General features: G+C 35.0%; 1 protein-coding gene across 1 annotated transcript in view; it reads left to right on the plus strand.

Annotated features, from left to right (window-relative positions):
• The window catches only part of MMP16 (matrix metallopeptidase 16), a 163,218-nt gene that overhangs the window by 62,726 nt on the left and 81,074 nt on the right, over window positions 1-19,418 (plus strand). The gene's annotated exons all lie outside the window — the stretch shown is intronic.

A 19,418-nucleotide genomic window follows, 5' to 3' on the forward strand; every position in this document is an offset into this window, starting at 1 on the left:
AATTTATGAATCATTATTGTGCATAGTATTTCAACAGTGGAAGGTAATGAAAGAGTTTGGGCCACATATATACTCTTTTTAGACTTCTGACTGATCAGTTACACCTAGTGCACTATAGAGACCAAGCAGTGCTTGATATTAGTTTCAATAAAGCACTTTTTACCTTTCTGTCATGTTGCTTCTATTTTTTTTTTCCTACATAATTTTCCTAATTATGTACGGGGTTTGTTGCATCCATCTTTATTTTCATGTAGTGTTTGTACTTAAATTTTTCATAGTTACCTATGAAAATAAAAAGTTAATGCTGAGCTTCCTTCAAGACTAAAATGTCATCAGATTACTGTAGTTATTTTTCTGACATGTCCATGGAAAAAGTTGAACTCTGAGCAAAGCAAAGTGTGAGTAATTCTACCTTGCTGTCACATTTTGAAGAGTCATGCAGAAGGTCAAAGTGTTCCTGCAGATCAGAAGCTCTGAAAATTGCTGAAGGGCATTGTGTGCATAGACAGGATTGAGTAACTCATGAAGGAATAAAACAATTAAAGTAGGTTCATGGCCTGGGGGTTGTTTGACTGAACAACTTTGTAACTAATTTACCAGAATTTAAGCTTATATGAATTTTTCAACTAAAAATAAACAAAATTTCACAAATACTTTGAGGCATTTTAAATGCTATGATTTAAAGAAAACACTATTTCCTGAAGTACTTTTTTTCTGATGACTTTTCTAATTCCTTCTTTCAGCAGTGTCAAAGAGTTTGAAGTAGTCTCCCAAACTGGAGAATTATGCAGATTTGAAGGTGACAGCAAAGAAAAATCAATATTTGCAAACATGTTTGTACTTTTAGTATACCCTGATATTGTATGATTGATCAGACTAAAGAAGAATATTTTCTTCATCCAAACTGCTGAATTTTGTGGTGATGGACACAACAAGCAAGGTTGTTCTTCAGCATTGACCTTTCTAAAGCTGAACATGTCAGATTCTCATCACAGATGGCATTGCTTAGAGGTTCTTTGTCAGATCCCTTGTCACTGAGATTGTGTTTGAATTTTGGGTCAGTAAAATATAGGCTGATAAAAACCTTGATAGTTATTCGGGTGTTATCTGAAAAATGCAGCTCTTTAAATCCTCTATGGTACTACTGTTATGTATCAGAAAGTTGATAAAATTTCTGCCAGAAAAAATTCAGCTGAAATAAAAACTGCCCTTCCAAAACACTAGTAATATTTTATTTAAATTCTGCAAATACCAAATAAGTATTGTTTAGCAATTCTTGATCAAAAAGAGAGCAAGCAGTTGACACCAAGCCTGACTTGGTGCTGCTTTTAAGCATTTCACAAGATTAAACATCTGGTGAGACTGCTTTAATCCCAATTTTAATAATATCCCATTTAGATAATGAACTTCTGACTTTCATGTGCTTGAAGCTAAGCCTTTCCTCATGTGTGAGCTTGCATAAATCTGTAGCACACAGGGAAGGACATCTGGATCTGGATTTAATTCCATGTTTCCACAACAAAGTGTTGAAAAATAACATAAACTTAAAACTTTGTGTTTGCAGCTCATTTTATTAATTGGAGCACAGTTATCAACAAGAGCTTGTGTGTTACAAGCAACATTAAAAGGATTTCTTTGAAACATTAAAGTATGGTGAAACACACGCTGCTATGTGTGTGCAGATTTTGTTGCAAAGATGGAAGATATTGGAAGTCAGGCCATTGTTACTGGTCTCAGTTACAGTAAAATGATAGTGTCTAAGGTGTCTTATGTGTCTAATGGGCTTCTTGCTGATAACAGGACATGAAAAATTCCTGATATGAGCAGTGCATGTGGAGCCTCTCTGTCTAAATTTAAAGCTTCTGCCTTGCTGCCAATTTGTGTCATTATTTTATATTGTAAAAAAACTACCAAATGTATACCATAATAAAACTTAATTTCACAGTAAACTGAAATGCAGTATGTTAAATCAAATGAAAAGCATTTTAAATAATAGAGCAGGGGTAAAACTGCCTGCGAAGGACAATAAGCAGAGTCAAGTGATAATCATGAAAATATTTTGAAATTATGAGACAGTTAAAGTGATAGTAATGAAAATAGAATGCAAACACACTGCAAAATTCATAACTCATTTCCATCTGGCTGCAAACACAGCAAGTGCATATTAGGTATTTAGTTTAATCAGACTAAATCTATCTGCAATTTCAGTGGGACAAATCCATGCTTTTTTGTTTTGTCACATAATTAACATAAAAAAAAAGATACTAGTTGGGGTTTCAATAGCTCACTATATATTTTATGTTATTATTGTTTCCATTCCTTGTTTTTCATTTTCAATTGCATATTTTTTAAACATTTTGTAGTAATGACCAATATAAAATTCAGGCATGTGCAACTATCTGTGAAGATATGCATTTTATATGATTTTGTATATATTTTACAAGTCTTCACATTAGTATTGAGCCATATATTGATATTGTATGAAAAAAATGGCTTTATTTGGAAAAAAACGTTATACTATAACCATCCTGGCCAGAAACACGTAATGAAGAAATACTCACAATATGTAGGTTGTGTACAGTTCCACCTGCCCTACTCAGATAACTTCTATAAAAGGCCTTGATTTAATTTTGGATTTTAATGGACACATTTCAAGATTATAATTTTTTGCTTTCAACTGACAGTGAATATGTGTTCAAATTCACTATTTTCTCACTCTGCCTCTGAATAGCTGCTCTAGTCTTAAACAGCTTAAGCTACTATTTGAGTACTTTTGAGAATTTGTTGTAATTATTCATGTTATTCTTCCTTTTGTGCCATCTATGAGCCATGCAAAACCTTAGATGCTTTGCGAATTTCACATATAAGGGTGTGGAAGACAGGTAAAATATGAGCTGGTTTTGATCACAAGAGTGAAAGCCTCCCTAGGTGTTGCCTGTTCTCCTATATAGGACCTCGTTTTTTATTTTTCCATTGTTATGTTCTTTTTGCTAAATTCTTTGGACATTTTAAGCAGTTCATACTGATATTCACTGTAGTATATGCTGTGTGCAATTACATGTGAAAATGTCAGACTCAGGAAAACAAGCAGATGTGATGTGATAAAGCTGAATGTTAGCAGGGCTTAGACTGCAAACAGAATTTAAAAAATCATGTCCCAAATCTGCATTCTTTTAACAGATAAGGGAGTATAGAGTATTTATCATCATGGGTTTTAAAACACCTTCAGCTTCCACTCCCAGCTATGCACAAGAGAAGTTTGTTTGTGTCAGTTACTCTCCTTAGGCTTTGTCAAGTTAAAAAAGCTCTTTGAGTACCATGGTCTGAAAAATGCTTAGCTGGTTCTAAGAAGTCATCAAATTTTCCATTGTATTTTTTTAAAATAAAGCATTTGTTCATATTCTAGGCTCTTCTTTAGCCAGTCCCTTGTAATAAACTGTTAGACTACAGGCAAGTTTGAAGTTTCTCTCATCTGGAGAAGTAGTGCCATTTAGGAAGTATGCTACCTGGGGCAGTGGGAATGCCTCCACAGGGGCACAAGTAACAGAATGGGTTTGTATTCCAGTGGTTAGAATAGAAGAGAGGAGAATAAGACCAAAGGCTGTTGATTTCTCTTCCTGTGTAGGAAATTTTCATGCATATCTGTGTGATATAAAGATCTTTCTGAATAGCACAAACCTGAATTCAGAGCAACCTGAGGAATCTGGGATGATGCTTATGCTATCCAAGGAAAATGTATTTGTCTCCAAAAATAAAAGAGTTGAGCTATAGGTAATGCACTAGGAACAGCTGCCAAATCTACAGAGTTCTGCAATAAGGGGTTTAAAGGAATCCTGGGGTACATAATTTGAATTAACAGCTTATTTTAATTGATTTATTTTCTCACATGTAAATTTTTATTTCTATAAGTTATAATTACTCATAAAAATAACTTACAGCATGCTGGTTGGTACTGCATAGTTTTCAATATTAGTACAATATAAATATAATTACTTTCTTAAGAGTATGAAAAATTTGTTGTTTGCAGTTGTTTTAAGACATTAATGTATGATGCAAAGTAGAATTTGGGGTCACATATGTAAAGGTAGTGAGTAATACATGCAGAGTTTTAAAGCTCTAGTATTTAACCATTATGGGGGTAATTTTTAAAATATATATTTAAATAGGAAATAAATTATTAATTAGCTAACAGTTAAATACAACTTACCAAACTGGCTCTAGTATCTGAGTAGGGATACTTTATAACAGGATGTGTATAGTAAGTATAGAAAGTGTTCTTTTGTACATGAGATTCCTTTTGCAAGAGACTTAAATTGACCTGAAGCCTTTACCTTTGTGGGTATTTTTATGTACTTTACAAACCATTTAGTCAAACATCAAGTTGAAAGTAGTTTAATCAACTTAAGGCATTGGAAAGTATCACCATGTCTGTTCTGATGGAGCAGGAGGAACCTCACTTGGTGTCCAAGAGTTTTCTCTGTCCTCCCAGTCTCCTATCAGAGGTTTAGGGGGGCAGTTCCTCATCTGTGGAAGGAGATTACCATTGTTTTCCCCATCTGATCTGCTATAAGAGGAAGTCTTTTAAAACTGCAAAATATTCAGACAAACTTTTTTCTTAGACAATGTAAGCTCTATCATCGATTTTTATGTGTACGTGTCCATGGCATTAGCCTTTCTGTAATAAACCTATTCCAGTCTTTTGTGGAAATTAAAGTCTGAGTATTTCAAAATTAAATTATGTACCTTTTAGAAAGAACAGCTACTCTAGAAGCCTTTTAGAATGACAGAATAATCCCTGAGGGTACCAGATCCATATTACATGAGGAGATCCTTTAAGGAGAGTTTGCAGCAGAATTTTCAACACATGATATGAGAATCAAAACAGTGTTTTGGAGACATTTCAGATACTTTTCTGCTGTTAGAAGTTTTCTATAATTTAAAGTTAATCAGGAAAGAAGAATTTATTATAATAACTAGCATGAGTAGAAGAAAAAGGAAGACATGCCATGTGTTTCTGTTGAAATGTTGAATTGTGCACTACTTGGCACTATCTAAAATGTTTCGTGACCTTCACAAGATAGGGAACAGACTTTATATATATATTCTCACACTGATTAGTGGTAAGGATTTTGCAATATTTAGTTCAAGTATTCTATTATGAAAAGTGCATCTACAAAACTTGGTATGTCAGCTGCCCTTTGTGCCCTGCAGAAACAAACAAACCAAACAGCTAATTTTGAATCTGCAAGCAAATTTTAACTAATATCTTTTTCATCACATGTCAGAAAAATTGGCCTTGATTAAGTTTGAAAGGCTGTATACATACATTTTACCTGTCTAGACCTCGTGTGCACAATAAAGTCATTTACGTAAACAGCTTCTTATCCAGTGCGCCTTCAGAGGCCTCAGTGTCAGACTTTGGTCTGTTTCTCTCAGACCCCTTTCCCTACAAAGCAGTTCAGTGCTCACTAAAACCACATGAATCTTTTGCAGACCCTTCCAGCCCCAGACTGGTCTATAATACTCCCTCTGCAGACTTAATTCCTGTTTTTTTTCATTAAGGCTTCTCCACTGTCCCCTGGAGGTTTCAAATGCCAGACCTCCCAAAATCTCCTGATGATATTGCTTTTAAATAAACACAGCTTTTTCTTATGGAAACCTTTACCTCTTTGCTGTCACAGCCTCGTGTTTTGTTGGAATGAATAAAGTGAACAGGCACAGAAGGCAAACTGGTGATTTCTAGATCATGATATCTAAAAATTAAAATCTAATAGCTACTGCCGTGGTGATTGTACCAGTACCCTGTCACATCCTCCTCTTCATGAAAAAATATTATCTCTGAGGATATCATTAATCCTAGGAGGAAAATTATGTGAAACCTTTTTCTCACAGATGATTGTTGATCATCCTGCTTCCATAGTAAAGGTTATAAGGCTTCCCTGAACTAATTCTACTTTTCATTATACATACCATTTAGGGAAAATACACTACATCCTGATTTTCATCTTCCCAATGAAAAGAAAATTTCTTAAAACTTCTTAAATTTAAGAAACTTAAAGAAAGTTTTTTTAAAAAACTTTATTCAATTAGCCACTTAACCTTGCAAGACTTTGTTGAGAAGCTTATGATGAGATTTTGAATCAAGAGAGGGAAAGAGACAGGGAGAAGTTACTTGCTGAGTCCTGTAGTTGAGTTCCCAGCGTGTGTGGGTTGGAGGGAATGGTTGTCAATTTTTTGAGGGTGACAGGTGAAATTGAGTGCTGATGGGGTAATGCCTGCTAGAGAGGATCATTTGAACTCTTCACACACATTGCAGATTTCTAAATTAATTGTATACACTGAGAGAAGTGTGTTGGGCAATGTTTTAGACAGCTCAGCAAAAACAGCCATTCAGTGTGCTACAAAAGAAAAATGCTAGGCCATTTAAAAACAATTCTAAAATCCTGAAATATTTTGATATCATTAAGATATTCTGTTTCTATATTCTTGCATACGCTTTGTAAGGTTCGGAGAACCTTATTTCAGAAAGTGATTCATCAAGAAAAGACAGAATTCTAGAAAAGGATGAAAAGAACTTTGAATATGGGACTGTCATTTTGTAAGGTTCTGTATTAATATTGTTGCATTCAAGAATAAGATCAGCCTTAAGAATAAGAAAAACTAAACTGAATTCTATTTATATTTTCAATAATTAATGTGGATCAGTTGAAGCAGACAATAAACTTAGATTGAAAATTGCTTTATAAAAATCAACATTTAACTAATTGAATAAATGTGAATTTTCTCAAACTGAATATTCCTTAGATTGGAAGAAAGAAGAAAGATTGCTTTTCATGAAAAATTGCTTACAGAAAAAACTATAGTGGCAAACATATATTAAAAAATTAACCTTAGAGTAGGTATGATGATGGTTAATAGCAGAATTTTAAGGTGAGTTAGGAAGTAGCTCTTGATAAAAATAGGATTTATACTGCAGATGTTTATCATACAATCATCACTTTTAAACAGTGTGAAAACATACTGTTATCTCTTATCTGTAGAAATTTAAAAAATATAGCCAAGTTTCTAAAATTAGTTCTACTTTAGCTGTCATACAGAAAAACAGCACAACATCGTGAGAATACTTCTTCCATGATGTCCACTACTTACTAGAAGATCTCAGTTGGAAATATCTGTGTATCTGTTCTGATTTGAGATAGAATGGCCTAGAACAATGGATTCTAAACTGTTGGTGCCACATCAATCAGAATCTGAATATCTGAAAGTTTTTGGTCACTGTATATGGGTCACAGGTTGCAGGTTTTGTGGGTTCCTTAGTTGCACTTCTGAGGTACCCTAAACTATAGAAGAGCATGATGTCTGCAAAATTCAAGATTTATTTGATTCCTGACTCTGTTTCCTCTCTTTTTAAACTTTAGTTTTTCCTTATTTTTGGTGTTGGATTTTGGGTGAATCTTTGGCACTTTGTTTTGTTTTGTTTTGTCTGGGTTTTTGTTTGTTTGGTTTTGATTTTTTGGGGGGTTTTTTTCACTGCAGAAAAATTTACACTGCTCCTTTTTCCTAAGGTTTTTCCCTTCCATTAGAAGCTGAGAAATGCAATATTCAGATTGTTGATTAACAATTGTTTACTCAATTACTATATAAAAATTTTTTTTTCCTGTGTCTAAGACCAAATCTTACAAATAAAATGTTTAATTCTTCTCTGAAACATAGATATGCATACACAGATAAACTGTTGTAAACAGCCTTGTCTTTAATACTTAAAATCTGTTCTCTCTTGCACTTTGAACCTCTAAAAACTGTATGCACACTTTTGGGAATTTGGATTTAATTGCTGAAGGGGTAAAATAAGGTCTAATTTTGCCTGTAGTTTATGGTAGACCAAGTCTAAAAAACATAGGTTAGACTAAAAACAAATTAATATCAAATAAACTGCTGCTTGGGATGCTTAATACTGTATTCACAGGATTAAGATACTAATGGCATTGCTATGAGAAAACAGGACCTGTGATAATTATTAATTGCAAATGTAATTTTTAAAATGTACTAGGTTACTTAATTTCATGGAAGACCATGTCTTTTGGAAGAAGAAATCAGAAAAACATACCATATAATTTTCCCTGGCCTTTTCTGCCATTGTGATTCTATCTGCACGTTTGAGCTAGAAAACCAATGTATTTATAAAAAAAACCCCAACTTCTAAAATATGTGAACTTTGCAAATATTACCAGTCATGAATGTAAGTAAATTATTTTCTTTAAGTAAGTTTTTTTTAATAATAATTATATATATATAAGTATGGATAAAGCCTAAACTTATTGTTGGTTGGTTGTGATACTTGATTGAGTTGAGCTGAGTACTGAGTGCTGTAAGCATCCATCTGCACCTATGGCTACAAAGAGCACTCAGGGATTCACAGCATCAGTTCCTAATTAAACAAAGCTGAAATTGTTCTACTACACTTTAAAATTGCAAAACACGTGACCACAGCCCATAGGGGAGCTAATAAAAGATAATCCTGTGGCTTGCTTTGGAGCAATTACTCTACGTCCCTTTCTGCCTGCAGGAATCACCTTGTCACATCCCTCACATGAATCAATCTACCACTTCCCCTTCCCCCCTTCTATTTTTGTAATTCTGTCCTTTAACAAAAATAGAATTTAGAGGATGACATAAAAAGGAGAGTTGCAGATGTACTAAAATATATTCAGTTTTTCTGCTATTTGCAGGAGGCTTACAAACAGCTGGTGAGTTAGTGTATTGCAAGCAAAATAGACATCAAATGATGTATAAGGATCTTTTTGTCTTAATGAAAGTAGGAGCCTAATAAAGCAAGCCTGAGTTGGTCATATTCTGCCACTAATTTACACAGACATTGTTTCAAGGAAAATAAATATTTTACCTTGGAATTTATGTCTTTATTATAGCAAATGAGATAGTTTTCTCTATACTTTCTGTTTTTTTTTCCTTCACCTTAATATCATTGGCAGTAGTCAAAAGCTAAAAATTGCAGTACTGAATTCACCTTTTCTTGCTGCGTAAGATTTTAACTCTGTACAGAAAATCAACTGTATTCATCTATTTTGATCCATGCTAAAACAGGATCAATGAAAGATATGTGATCATTGCTGAAGATGAATAAAAAAGTAAAAATGTTTACCCAGTGTTTTTGTTACCTTTTTAGCTATAGGGCACTGCGTGGCTCTATTTGAACCACACGTACCAGGGGAAAACACGGACAGGTGCAATTTGCATAAGCTATCACAGAGAATCATTAGAAGCAAGCATGTATAAAGGGCAGCACTAGGTTCTGATTGATCCCTGCCCTCCCTGTAGCAGAGGCATCTCCCACAGGCATTTTCTGAAGAAGTGTTGGAAATGAAAGCGGGAAACATTAATTATAGATCAATATCCCATGGAAACTCTTCTCTAGGACCAGCATTTTCAAAACTGGGGTATCAGTCAGAAACCAAAACAGTATGGGGTAGAAGACAAGCTATTTTCTGTACTGCCTTTTCAGCATTGAGGCCTCTGATCAGATACACTCATGATGTAGCTGAACTGACTGCGTTCCTTGCAAAACAGTGGCTGAACTGGAATATTGTCCATCTTCCTCATGAAGAAATCATACAATTCAGGAAATATACTTCCTTTTTTTATTGGCTCCCTGGCCTCCTTGTAGATGTTATGAGGTTTTTATTTTAAATGTTCTGTTGTAGTATTTACTTCTGTTTTGTTTTCATTCTGCCATGTGGACCAAATAAAGTAATTTGGGGAAGACAGAATTACCATTTTTGTTCATGACATTGTCTTCTTATCTCTCCCTGGGAAATGACAAACTGCTATCAATTTTATGTATTTACAAAATCCACGTTCAACTTCTATCTACAGATTTCTGCAGGAAAATATAAATCAGATTTTTCAAAAAGCTATAACAGTACTGTAAATATCATAAATCTTAGACCAGTCAGAAAAGGAAGTATTTCTAAAATATGCAATGATATCTAGCAAGGAAGTGCAGGATCTGAAATTTTGCATCTTACATATCTGACTTTGAAAAGCAGAAGAAAAAAAATATGTTCAAGTTACAAGTGGATATAGTATATATTTATATATTTACATTTAAAATATCTTTTGACTGTGGTAAACAAACATACTGTGCTAAAGTTTGTGTTGCTAATAGTCATAACATCATTAATTGCTTAAAAATACATAGAAGGAAATAAAAGTGATATTCATCCAAATACAGGAACTAACTGATTCAGTTAAATACCTCCTGTTACCACTGAAGGCAGCTTTATTCTTGACTTTGGCACAGCCAGTTAGTTTTCTACAGACAAACTTTTAAACACTGCTTATATGTGGTAAAGTATGAATTTACATGCAATCTTATTTATAAAGGTGTTGTAAAAAACCTATGAAGCATAAATCAACAAAAACATTCATTGTGCTGTTGCATTTCTTTTCTTTTGCTTTAATGCAATTTTAGTTTAACCCATAATATAAGATTATTCATATTATTATTGATATCTATTCAGTAAACATTTATGTAGATATTTAGTGGATGTTTCAGTGGTTCAGAATATGTTTCTCATGTTTATAAAATGAGAGAAGCCTCTTATAATGAAGAAAATTTAATAAAGGCAAGATGGATAAAAAAAGTTTGCTCAAGTCACATTTCCTTTAGACGTTTACATTGCATTTCATCTATTCCAGTGTTGTAAATTAAAACTGCATAAATTATAATAGTAAAGTTATTTTATCCAATGGATTCAAATACCAAGAGCCAAATATGGTTTGACTAACCATTTCCCCAAAGGAATTTTGTAGATTTACCTTTTCCTTTTTTACAATGGTCTACCTTCCCACAAGCCTTTTTAAAGTAATACACTACCATCTGTTGGTTTCCTACATAAATGTTTTAGAACAAAGTTTTGGTACTTTAGTAAAATTATTTGAAACAATCTATTGGGATATATAAAAATGAAAGTAATCATTACTTTATTTTTGGTCAATACACTGCTGGTTTGGTTTTTGTTTTGGTTCACATCACAGCATGTCATTTATATTAGCGGCATATAAGACAGGGGTACCAAATAACCAAGATTTCTTCACTCTTACGGTAATATAAAATTTCTGTTTCTGTTGCAGCTGCTGCTGCTAATGATTTTATAGCTTATGAGGAAAAACCATATTTTTTCTAAGTTTAAGTGATGTGCACACCTCCCTTTTAAAGTACACGGTTGCCTGCAATGATATTCTCAGAGCCTAAAAAAATATGTGGTCATTTCCAGCTAGTGCCAGCCACATGGAGACTTTCCTGCTTGTAGGATGGAGATTGAAGCAGTGAGGCAGTCCTCATGAATTCATGATGAAATGCATTGCTTTGATTGTTTAGAATATGTGTCTGAGGAGAGATAGGCTTTCTCTTGAGAAATCTAAACCAGAAGAAACAAAAGTTCAAGCAAGAACTAAGCTGTAGGATCTAAGCAGCAAATTCTATTTCCCTAGCAGCTTTTCAGTTCCCTACTTGCCTTTTTTATAAGAATAAACAACTGTGCCCTAAAATATTGTGATGTTAAGCATTGTCAAAGTTATGTCAACAATATATATATTTGGATTCAATGAAAATAATCAGTTTGCAAGTGAGGTATTGCAAAGCTCTAGGGGTCAAAGATTAATACCAAGGCAATGGCAAGATGGGGTGATCTTCTGGAATGTGATGAAAGACTCACGGGGAACTCCTGCGTTTTTTGATATATCGCTAAACAAAAGTTGCATTTATATAATAACTGATATGTTCAAAGCCTTGTGTAAATACTTGCAATGTTTTGAAGAGGAATGTTTGGAGGCATCACTCATTTTTGCTAATGAGAAGTGAGTGATGATTTTCCAAGGAACACCTCACAGGCCTTTGGTTCCACCAGAACTGCCCTGACTCCAGGTTCATCATAGTTTTTGTTATATGCCTATCACCTTGATCTAGTCAGTGGTTTTCTGGGATCCAGGCATCTGAATGAACTCCACTGCTACATATAATGAGTCACAGGGAACCATAAAAGAAAAAGAAAAATCTAAACCCAGAAAAATCAAGAATGTTCCAAGTAGGAACACGTTCATAACTTCTCAGAAGATGCACAAAGAGGGACAGAAAGAGGCAAAAAAAGTAAAAGGTTTGAGTCTTAAAGGAACTGGAGGTTATGAAATCTTGTGGACAATCTCCATTCCCCACAATGTTATGGTTATCAAAAAAATAGACAACAATTCTTTCTAAATGTATGCAATTGCTTAGCTATCCGGCAGAAAGTTGCAATGTTGCACCTATGTTCTTTGTTAGTTTGAAATTCATAAACCAAAAGTGTGGTTGAACTGATATTGTAGAAAGAGAACTCTGTCCAACCACCTTCCAGGACCATATCCAGATGGCTTTTGAGTATCTCCAGGAATGGAGGCACCACAGCATCTGTGGGCAGCCTGTTGCCAGTACACAGTAAAAAAGTGTTTCCTTAGACTGGAATTTCATGTGTTCCGTTTGTACCCATAACCTCTGGCCATGTTACTGGGTACTGTGGAAAAGGGCCTGACTCCATCTTCTCTGCTCCCTCCTTTCAGATACTTGTGTACATAGATAAGATAACCCTGGAGCCTTTTCTTCTCTAAGCTGAAAAGTCACAACTCTCTCAGTCTTTCTTCATAGGAGTGATGCTTTAGTGCCTTATTCATCCCCATGGCCTTAGAAGTTTTTGGTTTTTTATTTTTTTGGGCCCAGTTAGGACAAATTCAGCCAGAATATTCAATACAGCGTTCTTATCCCTGCAGAGCACTTAATATTTTTCTAGAAGCTATAGAAATTCTAGTAAGATGCAGAGACAGAGTCCTTTAACATGAGCTGTATGATTGAGCATTTACATCTACCAGAAGTTTTATTTACAGAAGTATTTCCTCTGGTCTGGGTCTCTGCCAGACTTTGCCAGAGATTTCTATTAGTGATTGAACAAAATTTCCCTGAGCAACTAATGAACAAGGTCCACATTCTGAAGTCAGTTATAAATGTGTTAGAGGAAATGATCAAGAGTTTCTTTCCAGGCCATGGATTTGTGTCAGAGTTTTACCACTGACCCACTCTCCACACAGACCGTAGAAGTAGTGAATAAACAATGTGGCTTCTGCCTTTAGAGCTGTGAAGTGTCTGATCTCTGTTCCAGGCACATTTCAGTTGCTGAAGGACAGTGCTATATGTAGACCCCACATCTGCTGCTTGCTGGTGGGTTCCCATCTGCCTGGGATCTGTAAATGGCTCTGGCCTGGTGCTCCCGACAGCTCTTCTACACCTCCCCCTTCTGCTGCTCTCAACCACATTGATTTTCCCATGTGTAAATGTGGCAGTAGAGGAAATTATTTAGAATATTTAAACTAAACTTGAATTACAAATGGGAGGAATTAAGCACACAGTTTTGAATACATTTTGCCTTTTTACTTTTGTTACTCCTTGGACTCTGAGTTTGAATTAAAGTCACTTACAATGCAGAGCTTCTGGATTTGGGCTGGAGCCTTCATTCTTGAACTGCCTCTGACTGAGAAGTATCCTTTTAAAATTATCTCTGTCACCATACATGTGAGTGGCGACATTCCAGAATTTCACCTCTCTGCTGACATGCAGTATCATGAGTTAGTAAATCTAGTTTTCTGCTGTTGGAAACTAATATAGTAAGATTGTTCAGTTTCACATCTAACTACATCTAACTACATCTAACATTTTGTAGTTAGAATGCTGAAAAATCAATAGGCAGATACAAAATACAACAGTGGAGGTGCCTCAATTAATTTTGAACTGACTAGATGCAGCAACACTGAACCCAGTGAAGCCAAATTTATTCTCTTCTGTGACCCACTTTGAGGTCAACTGTATCTAAGTATTTACTGTAGTGCAGGCTGCAACCTAGATATCCCACAGACTTGTTTGAATTATTATGTCCCTGCTACAATTTTTGAAATCCCCAGTAAATATTACTTTTATTAATATGTCTAAGAATGTTCCAGTGTCACATGTAAATTGTTTCTTGGGGGGGTGTTGTCACAATAATTCACAAGAAAATAGGTTTCTAGTTTAGGAAAATATAGAACAAAACTTTGCAAGTTGGTGTTTTGACCTTTTCTTTCTGGCATGTTCAAAGCAATAAAAAACATAATTTCTTGGTCTGAAGATGCTTCCTTCATTTTAAGATCTTTTCCACGCTACTACAGAATTTACAAGAAATTTATTTGTTAGTTAGCTTCAGTGTACTCTGAACATGCAAGCCGAGTTTTTAATTGTTAAGGATTAATTATCTCAAAACCACAGGCACTAAACCAATCATGACCATTAAACTTCTGTTTTATCTATCATAATTCTTATTTTCATTCTGTAGACATTACTGCTAGACTAGGTAGAGTGTCCTGGACTGTGTGTGCTTTTTCTTGGAAGTATTTTCCTTCCTAGCTGTATGCCATGCACTGTATACCCATTCACATCTGTGTGTTCTGTTAAGAAGAAAAAACACCACTGATGGAGAACTGGTGGCACTGGAGGCAAGAGGAAGGAAAGACATCAGATTTCCTATAATGCTCTGTGTAAACACTTTGGTTTACTTCTGACTATCTGTCTATCAAGTTGCCACTGAAAAGTCAGTATTAGCTGCCGTAGGAGGGTCTGTAATTAAACCACACCATTAGCCATGATTATTTGACCTAAATGAAGAAATAATTTAGTCATATGGATACTAATTCTAGAGCTAGCTTATTTATCCTTACTATAGTTAAAGCCTTCAATCCCATTCAAAATTACATCAGCACTTAATCCTGGGGTGATTGTGTAAGTTAGAATTATAAATGTTTCCTTTTTAAAATACAAATCTGAATTACTCAGACACTTAAAATATTTTCACTTACAGTGTCTTTGGTGGAAATATATTAAAAAACAGAAGTCAAAATATTTTGAAATTATGAAATATCACAGTTTTACTCAGTAAAGATAGGAAGTCTGCAGATAAAATCTAAAACAGGAATAGGAACACATTATTAATAATTATATGCAGCTGCACTACTGAAGATATTTATGAAATTGTTTTTATTTTTGCTTTACTAGACTGATTTACTAAGCCTTCAGGTTCATAGAACATAATTGTATTGTAGCTTATACAATGTGTTGTCATTCAGGAATGTGAGTAATTTGTCACTAAGCTTTCTTCTCTCTTAGAAATCAGTAATCTATCTGAAACTCTGAGTGTCTTAATAATATTCTTGTTTAATCTTTAATGATAATACATCCATTTTCTTTGTTCTTAATAAGAGTTTGGTGTCGACATACTGTTTTTCAAATCAATCTTTCTTCCTAAACAAGCAAAGATCTGAATGATTAGGATCCCTTGGTGTGTTTAATACACTTTAAGTTAGCCAATTCTTTATTCTTTAGAGGAGAAAAAAAATACAGCCATGTGAGAAAGTTCTATCTGCTCCACAGCCAGATGATCCACATAGCACAGCATAAGTAGCAGTTACAAACTAAAATGAAAATAGTTTTTTTCATCATGTCATTAAAAAACCCCAAACCCTAGGTACCTAGTCAATGACATCCAAAATCTGGAAGGTGGTAGAGCTCATGTGCTGAGCACTTACAGGTTCCATGGATGCCTGCAGAACTGTCAGGTCCTCAACAAACTCCTGTCTATAGATTTCCTCACCAGTGGATTCTGTTTCTCGGTTTTTTTTACAATTATGAGAACAGAAAGTGGAGTTAGGCTGAAAAAAGTTTTCTGGTAGGAAAAAAATGTGTAAAACATGGATTTAAAATTTTAAAATGTATAAATGAATGGGACATAAGCCTTGAAGTTCTGTTATTGAATACAAATATTTTAGGGTAATTTTATTTGTGGTTTTTCTGGTATTTTTTGTTTCTCTTCCAAAATGAAATATTTGGTCCATATTCTTCTGAATTACTCCTAACACTACTGCTATACTCCAGTGTTTGTTAATAGCCCAATAGTAGGAAGTGACGTAGTCCAAATCTAGTGCAAGCAGATGCTTAGTAAAGATAGATTTTAGCTTCAGGTTCTCTGGAGGTTAATGCAGATAATGAAATATGATTAAGCAAAAGAGGTGTCTTTAGTTAATTTTTAAAATATTACAAAGAGTGACATCAGGAAGTTCAAATACATAAAAGGCTGCTTCAGAAGGGAAATAATTGGTTCCCTTTACCTGTAGCAGGTAAAATAAAAAGTTACAGGCTTTAATTAGTATTAAATCATAGTAAGAAGGATTCAACTCTAAAGGAAGCTTCACAGTGGTGGGATACTAAAGCACTGTACTAGAGGGGGGAATGGTGGAACCTATTGCCTTCCAGCTGTGTTTCTCTGTGGTTACCTGAGAGATACCATGGATCTCATTTTGCAGCAGGACAAGAAAGTCCTGCCCAAAAACTTGTCTTGAAGTAGTAGTATTTTATCTTCTTAAATTGTAGAAAGGAATGAAACATATCACTTATTTGGAGTCTGTGCAAAGGACCCATTGGCATCCAAGACATTGCATGTTAGAGGGATCTACTTCACTATTTCTTTGTTCCAAGACCAAAGATTTCCTCAGGATGAGACTTGCCAAGACTGTCATTGCTAAAGTACCTTAAAGGCAGACTAAGTCTAATTTCACTAGAGGGGAGGGGAAAATTCTTCTGTGTATAATTTATTTTATAGCTTTCCTCAAAAGTACTAGAGCAAGAAAATTTTTTTTCTTTCATTCTCCTTCTCACACTGTTTCTTTTCCTGCTTGCTGTTTTGCCCACCTGTATATTCTGGGCTTCAAGGTAAGTTTCTCCTCTATAGTTCACAGCACTTGGGCTATGAACAATAAAATCTGAGCTGCATATTTCAGATATCTGGTAGTATAGCCAAGGTCCTTCAAAAGTTTTTTATTCTTCTTGTAGAAAACTGCAGAACCAGATTTTCTGTCTTTTTTCTTGATTCATTGTCCTTACTCATAAGGACAGAGTAAAGAATTTTGTAACACGGAATGCTACTAGCTCTCAAACATTCACCAGCCTAAGGTCAATTTGTCTGAATTTTCAAAATGAAACTTCCTTTCAGAGTGTCATCTGACTTGCCAGTATGTTGGCTGTGTCTTCTATGCTATTTTGAAGGCTGAGAGAAGACCCAGGTGGTCTACTTCCTTTGTTCAGTGATTGGGGGTGGCTTTCAGGCATCCTGTACTTACCTTGCATGTAAGACTTTTTAGATAGAGAAAGGCTTTACTGTCCTCTCCTGCTGTGTCTGAGCCAAGTCTCTTTTCCTTTCCTGCCAAGTGTGTCTGCAGTGGCACTCTGCTAGATTCCTGTTTGTTCTCCCTGCCCCACTTCTCCCATGAGCAGTAGTCCCCAAGATATTTTTTTCTGTCTCTATTAATATCTTTGCTAATTGAGATATCTGAAAGTTTAACTTCTGGCAAGTTTTCTTACTTGCAGCCCCATACTTCTGCCTTCTTCAGTTATGCTGCAGTGAGGATGTTTTTGTGTGGTGAGAGCTGACCTCCCAAGCTTACCGAGCAATTTTGTCTGCCCTTAGCACCTGAGAGCTTCATAAAAAGCCCCGGTCTGTGTCTGCATACCAAGTTCTTGCTGAGAAGGGGCTGTGACATGCTGCTCAGAACTATTTTTCTTGCCTTATTATTTGTTTTGATATCATTGCCTTGAGAAGATGAATATAAAAATAACCCAATTATTAAATGCATTCATTGTAAATATTAGTGCAAAGAGACTGTACATACTACACTGGAATCAATCCACTCTCTGTCAGGCATTTATTTCTTAGTTCTATGATCTTTTTTCTGCCTAGTACATTGCTCTTGACAACATTCAGGCTCTGTCTGGCCTTTCAGAGCTATCTTCCAATAACGTAGGGAAGAACAGGCTTCATCTGCAAAGTGGCACATAAACAAAGTTATTTCTGTACTTACCCAAATCTTGCACACCCTTAATGTACACAAGCTCTTCCTTAAAAATGCAAAGTGTAAGAAGGTATGAATATATAACATTGTATGTAGGTACTGATTGTAGCAATTCATTTATATTGTGAATAATAGCATTTTCCCATCTATTAAAGAAAATTTCCTTATTTTGAATGGTTCCTGTATACGGAGATTGTGTGAAGATGAAAGACTTTAGTCTGGGTCTTAATCCTGTCTCTACCTCCCTGTCCTGTTGTATTTCCCTGTTTTGTGGAGCTCACAAACAGATTGTGGGTTTGATCCCTGCAGGCCATTCATTTAAGGTTTGGATTTGATGATCCCTGTGGGTCCCTTCCGATTCAAAGTATTCAGTGATTTTGTGATTCTGTGGTTTTTGAGTTTGTGTGTGAACTGTGAAGGTAAATGTGTGTTTAAGGTAAACATGCTTAAATTAGGAATATCTGAACTCATAACCTAAAGATTTTCACAATCTTTAATTCCAGTTTGATCTTTTACTTACACTGAGCCAATGTTCACCTATAAAGCACATTTGGTGTTAGTAAAGTGAACCTTAATAATAAGTCAATTTGAGGTGATCATCTTCACTGGGTTCATAAAAGGGGAGTGCACCACAACAGTGGTTAACCTGCTGTAAAACTAAAATGGTGGACTTGTCAAGATAAATTTAAAACTGAAAATAGACACATAGGTTGGTGTTAGGCTGCATATAAAGAGTGTACATACAAACAGGTAAAAACCCAGAAGTGTTGTATGAAGCAGAGATCCTGCAAAACACTATAAGGTGTGGTGGGTGGATACTGTTCATTAATGTAACGATTCAGAATCCATAAATTGTGATGTGATATGTTTGAAAGAGGTGGCTGAATCTTATTTTTTGTTTTTTTGTTTGTTTTTTGTTAAAGAACAGATGATCAGATTTATGTGGTTGCAAATATTTTGTTACTGGGGGGAGTGAAACTGCAGCAATACATTTTAACTGAGTCTTTTAAATTGGCAATATATGTACCTTTCATTTTAGTGAGCACTTCCAGCCCTCAAAGGAAAAGACATTTTTAAAGCTTATCCCTGTCCTCGCTTCCTCAAAAGTCTTTCACTGTTTTCTGTATAGTCTTGATTTTGAGAACACATAGAAACCTGATAACTGCAGCTACTTTTTGTGAAATGTTGCCTCAAGAGGACAGCAGGTTTCAGAGTGCTTTTCCAAGGGTTCTTAACATAGTGGCTTTAATCCATAAAGCTTTCAGTAATTTGGACCTCACACTTCCACACAATTAAGAGCATAAGTATTTGGCATTAAGTCCATCTTGCTTTTAAAAGGCAGTTCCTCTTATCAGAGAGTTTTCTCTAAGTGAAGGTAGACTCTGCTACTTTACTATCTCCTGGAAACCTGCTTTGCCTATAAGTATGTGACTTTGATATTATTCTGA

This window comes from Ammospiza caudacuta, chromosome 1, assembly GCF_027887145.1.
Source record: "Ammospiza caudacuta isolate bAmmCau1 chromosome 1, bAmmCau1.pri, whole genome shotgun sequence".
In the NCBI taxonomy this organism is placed as follows: Eukaryota; Metazoa; Chordata; class Aves; order Passeriformes; family Passerellidae; genus Ammospiza; species Ammospiza caudacuta.